Source organism: Apium graveolens, chromosome 5 (genome assembly GCF_009905375.1).
Source record: "Apium graveolens cultivar Ventura chromosome 5, ASM990537v1, whole genome shotgun sequence".
Lineage (NCBI taxonomy): Eukaryota > Viridiplantae > Streptophyta > Magnoliopsida > Apiales > Apiaceae > Apium > Apium graveolens.
The window spans coordinates 61,402,141-61,408,419 of NC_133651.1; the positions used below are offsets into that span (position 1 = coordinate 61,402,141).

General features: G+C 38.0%; 1 non-coding gene across 1 annotated transcript; it reads left to right on the forward strand.

Annotated features, from left to right (window-relative positions):
* Positions 1 to 4,593: 4,593 nt before the first annotated feature.
* LOC141663282 (small nucleolar RNA R71) lies at positions 4,594 to 4,700 on the forward strand. Its single transcript, XR_012551359.1, has one exon. It is a non-coding gene; the product is annotated as a small nucleolar RNA R71 (small nucleolar RNA).
* The last annotated feature ends 1,579 nt before the right edge of the window (positions 4,701 to 6,279 follow it).

A 6,279-nucleotide genomic window follows, 5' to 3' on the forward strand; every position in this document is an offset into this window, starting at 1 on the left:
ATCAGATAACACGAAACTAATAAACGCCAACTTTCATTGTACAAATACCCTACTACCAGACATCCACAAAAGAGATAGAAGCTGAATAGACACCAATTATGTTGAGACCCTATATGTCTATAGAATTTGATAACATAAAGGTTTAATGAACAAGTTATCAATCATGATTACATAGGGCAAGTAAGATGGTTAAAATTACCTACGAATCATGCATAACAAATACATGAACCTATGCTAGCATGATAAGTTCTAAATCTCTATATTCACTATCGCTTCAATAGAGATTAACACTCTATCTTATATATTAGCTATGCAGATAAGACGAATAAGCACAACCAATACTAGGATATCAATCAATCACCACACACCAATATATTGAAACAAATTAAGTATAAAAATCCATAAGTAAATCCGTTAGAACCTCACGATAATGATTAGTTCATAACCGAACTCATCGTCACCATGGGTTCCAATGAAGCATGATAATAAACAACATAAGAGTACTAGGGTTCAAAGATAAATCAAAAACAAGCATCCAAGTATCAACTATATTAAAAAAAATAACAGTCTTCTTCTCCGTAGCCGTCTCGTGCTCTCTAGGTCTTCTTATTGCTCTCCCCTCGCTCCTCCTTGTTAAAAACGTCTTTTTATTGGTATATATAACCCCTAGTGCACCTGGACCCTCAAAATCATCAAATTCTACTAAAATCAAGATCTGGGGTAAAAAGGGCGGGCGCACTGTTTTTTTGGCAGAAAGGAGTGGCGGCCGCGCTGGGTTTGGGGGCGGCCGCGCCTGACTTCTTGATTTTTCTGCAGACTCTTCTTTTGGCCTTATCTTGAGTTCTGCTCGTCAGAATTAGGCGATTCAACTGCCCACACGAAGCTAACAAGATTCCCTACAACTTGAGAATGGGGTAGGCTTCCAATTCTGACCTCTTTTCAGTATATTTCCTTGAAAGCACTTTTCTTCATTTAACTAATGCCTGAAATGTAATGACACAAAAACATATCAAAAATACCAACAACTTGAGTCCAAAACACCAACTTAAGTTTGTAATGAAGCAATCCAAGTAGATAAAAAATCCACTTATCACACCCCCAAACTTGAATCGATGCTTGTCCTCGGGCATAAAAAGACTCAAACCTATAAAACAAACCTAATGCATGAATGCAACTACGTAAATGCAACTAAATGATACTGTAATAGATCCCCTCAGAATAACCATAACCAACCAACAAGCTAATGCCTCTAATAATGCAATGACTTAAAATAGAGTTCGAATAAATCCCACAAACCAACTCACAAACCAGAACGTGCATGTGCGGATGCTTAATAGATATACTCTTGATACTAGATCAATAACCATAACATATCTATCATCAGAAAAATCACAAGTTTATAAACAGAATAGACGTTAAACGCATAATGACTCGCAACACCTCCTTCCTACTAGAGTTATACAAGGATTCACGCTATTATTGAACACATAACAAAGATGCTTATCTGACCGTGCAATGAGTGAGGTCCCAAAAAACTTATAGAATAATACCCATGTAGCGACCGTTAGGTCCGCGAATTCCATGAGTTATAAAAGCCTTAGGTCACTAGGTGCAAAGTCCCCTAGAACTTAATAACTCGAGTATTAAAGAGCTCAATCTTGATCAATTATGCATAAACACATACTTTTTTTCTTTTTTTCTTTTTTTTTCTTTTTCTAGTTTTTTCAAAAATTTCTGAATGAGTGCGTTTCGCTCCATCTCATTCAACCCTAGGCTACTTATAAAAATATGAGCCGACTACTATCCATTTGACGCCTAGCCTTATTCACAACTAGCAATGAAATCCTGTTTTTCTCCAGTTTAAAAAACTATGTTCTTACGTCATTACGAGAATAAGAAAAATTATAAATATAACCAAGTGATTAAATCTCAACAAATAAACATGTATGATCATGATCTAGATCAAAATCTATCCTATAAGACTTGTGAAATTTTTTTCGGGGCATGCAAATCAATTCATTAAGACTTAAACATCCCTTTATTCGACATCACTACACTCAAATTAATATCAACCAATCAATCAAAAATTGATCAACCTAAGGGATCATGTTAATTGCATGCACATGCAATTATATGAACTCACATAAAAACATAAATAAATATGTCCTATATGAACAAAAAATCATGCAAAAATACGAATGGAATACAACAAAACATGCAACATGAGTCTATATGAATCTATATGGACACACACAAACTAATCCTTACATTATCACCCCCAAACTTAAAATTTTCAATGTCCTCATTGAAGGTAATAATAAGGATTTCAGGCATACCTAGTTGGTGGGGGAATCACCCTCTTCAGTTGGAGGATCAGGTGGCCAATCAACCTCGACACCAGTGTCTCAGAAAACATTACCGAGACCATGTGTCAAATCTTCAGCACAACGTCGGTGGATGTCATGCATGGCCTCAATATGTCGAATCAATCTTCTATACTACTCATCACCAACACCAGTCCTATCAACTGCCTGCTGCACGTGAGACAAACCCTTTGTAGTCATGGGAGGATCTGTTCGGCCACTCTCTACATAATCAAAAATGTATCCCAACCCCTTATCATGGGGTGCACCTAAGAATGCATAACTCGAGTGATCTGGTAGTGGGTTGAACTCAAGTGTGGGAGCTTCTTCAATCAGCGGTTTGAGACGCTCCTGAGAAATTTTCAGCTCCGCTAACCCAAGGGAATCGAATGGCATATCCAAATTCATATTCCATAGAGGTGCATTCAAAACTGGCAGTTTCTCTGCTCATTCTTCATCTTCAATATTTGATTCCCATATTAAGGCTCTCTCTAAGGATTCTGACTTTGGCAATTGCTCAAGCTCCGAATTCACGACAGAGTCGACCCACTCTACTTTAAAGCACTACTCTTTATCTATGGGTAACTTTATGGCCTTGAACACACTAAAAGTGACCTTCTGATCTTGAACCTTCATCGTAAGCTCTCATTTTTGCACATAAATCCTGTAGCCAAGAACGGTCTTCCCAAGATAATGGGAATCTTCTTATCCTCCTCAAAGTCTAGAATGACAAAATCAGCAGAGAAGATGAGCTTATCCATCTTAACCAAGATATCCTCCACTACTCCTCGCGGATAAGTGATGGAACGATCAGCCAACTACAAAGACATGTTCACAGTTTTTGGGTCAGGTAAACCCAACTTCTTAAAGATAAACAAAGGCATCATATTGATTCTACCTCCCAAATCACACAAGCATTTGTCGAACGACAAGTTTCCAATATTGCAAGGAATAGTGAAACTTCCAGGATCTTTAAGCTTCAGAGGCAACTTTTATTGCAGAACATCACTGCACTCTTCCATTAGAGCAATGGTGTCTAAGTCATCGAGCTTCACTTTCCGAGATAGAATACCCTTTATAAAGTTCGCATAGCAAGGCATCTGTTCAAGATCTTCAGCGAAAGGTATGTTGATGTAAAGTTTCTTGAAAACTTCCAAGAACTTCGTGAATTGCTTATTGAACATATGCTTTTGAAGCCTTTGAGGATATGGCAGAGGTGGGTGGACCTGTTTATCTCATGTATTACCCTCGAGAGGATTGCTGTCAACAGCTTTCTTATTCGGTTCCATCTTGGCATCCTTCTGCACCACTTTTACAGCTACAATCTCATTTTCTGGATTTGGCAAAGGTGCAGATGCACCTGCATTCTGTAAAACGTTTTCAGACTCTTCGTCTTGCTGAATTTGGGGGCTTGCGACCTTTCCGGACCTCAAGGTGATGGCGTTCACCTGTTCGTTAACTTCCTTCTTGCTTGAATTGGCTTCTGTATTACTAGGAAGCGTTCCTGATGGTCGATTCAATAAGGTGTTAGCAATTTATCCTATTTGGTTCTCCAGAGTCTTGATAGAAACAGCCTGGCTTTGGCATATAAGAGCCTGGTTTTTGCACATAAGCCGCAACTCCTCCAATTCAGATTTTTCATTCGAAGATAGACCTGCACCTCCATGAGTTTGTTGTTGAAGTTAGAGTTGTTTTCTTGGTGCATATTTTGGTTGTTGAAAACGAGGAGGGTTTAATTACCTTGCTACATACTGCTGATAAGGCTGTTGCATCGCACTCTGATTTTTGTTCCAGCTGAAGTTAGGATGATTCCAGTTGTCAGGATGATAAGTGTCTAGAACTGGTTGCTGCGATCTCTGAAAGTTGCTCACAAACTGAGATGATTCACTAGATACAGCACATTATTCCGCCATATGCGAACCTGCATATAGCTCACAAACTCTGGTTATCTGATTAACACCATAGTTATCCAGAGAATCGATCTTCATAGACAACGCCTTTAGTTGAGCAGTGATATCCGTAGTTGTATCCACTTCAAGAACTCCTACTACCTTGCCCTGTGGTAATCTATGGGTTGGATACTAATATTCATTAGCAGCCATCAGTTCAATTAGATCATAAGCTTCCTCATAGCTTTGCCCATAATGTTCCACCTGATTCTGCATCGAGCATGGATCTTGACTGTGCTATCAACCCATTATAGAAGCAATTGATGATCATCCAATCAGGCATTCCATGATGAGGACATTTCCTAAGCATCTCCTTGTAGCGATCCCAAGCTACACACAAAAATTCTCCCGTTTGCTGCATAAATTGAGTAATAGCGTTTCTGATTGCAGCTGTCTTCACCATAGGGAAGAATTTAGTGAGAAACTTTTGAGCAAGATCTTCCAAGTAGCAATTGAACTAGCTGGTAGAGAGTGTAACCAGCTCTTAGCCTTGTCCCTCAGAGAGAATGTGAACAGTCTCAGTTTCACCGCATCCTCAGACACACCATTGACCCTGAAGATGTCGCAGATCTCTATGACATCCCTAATGTGCGTATTGGGATCTTTCGTTGGAGAACTACGATCTCCAAGCATAAACAGACTCAAACCTATAAAATAAACCTAATACATGAATGTAACTACGTAAATGTAACTAAATGATAATGCAATCAATCCCCTCAGAATAACCATAACCAACCAACAAGCTAATGCCTCTAAGAATGCAATGACTTAAAACAGAGTTCGAATAAATCCCACAAACTAACTCACAAACCAGAACGTGCGTGTGCGAATGCATAACATATATACTTTCAATACTAGATCATTAACCATAACTTATCTATCATAAAAAATCACAAGTTTATAAACCAAATAGATGTTAAACGTATAATGACTAGCAACACCTCCTTCCTATTAGAGTTATACAAGGATTCACATTATTATTGAACACATAACAAAGATGCTTATTTGACCGTGCAATGAGTGAGGTCCCAAAAAACTTATACAATAATACCCATGTAGCGAGCGTTAGGTCAGCGGATCCCAGACTATAAAAGCCTTAGGTCACTAGGTGCAAAGTCCCCTAGAATTTAATAACTCGAGTATTAAAGAGCTCACTTTTGATCAATTATGCATAAACACATACTTTTTTTATTTTTTTTCTATTTTTTCGACAATTTCTAAACGAGTGTGTTTCGCTCCATCTCATTCAACCCTAGACTATTCATAAAAATATGAGTCGGCTACTAGCCATTTGACACCTAGCCTTATTCACAACTAGCAATTAAATCCTGCTTTTCTCCAGTTTAAAAATCCGTGTTCTTACGTCATTACGAGAATAAGAAAAATTCTAAATATAACCAAGTGATTAAATCTCAACAAATAAACATGTATGATTATGATCTAGATCAAAAGCAATCCTATAAGACTTGTGAAAAAATTTTCGGGGCATGCAAATCAATTCATTAAGAGTTAAACATCCCTCCATGCGATATCACTACACTCAAATTAACATCAACCAATCAATCAGAAATAGCTCAACCTAAGGGATCATGTTAAATGCATGCACATGCAACTATACGAACTCACATAAAAACATAAATAAATATGTCCTATATGAACAAAAAATCATGCAAAAATACGAATAAAATACAACAAAACATGCAACATGAATCTGTATGAATCTATATGGACACACACAAACTAATCATTACATTATCAACCCAAACTTAAAATTTTCAATGTCCTCATTGAAAGTAATAATAAGGATTTCAGGCATACCTAGTTAGCGGGAGAATCACCCTCTTCGAGTGGTGGATCAGGTGGCCAATCAAACTCGACACCAGTGTCTCGGAAAACAGTACCGAGAGCAAGTGTCAAATCTTCAGCATAATGTCGGTGGATGTCATGCATGGCCTCAATTCGCTGAA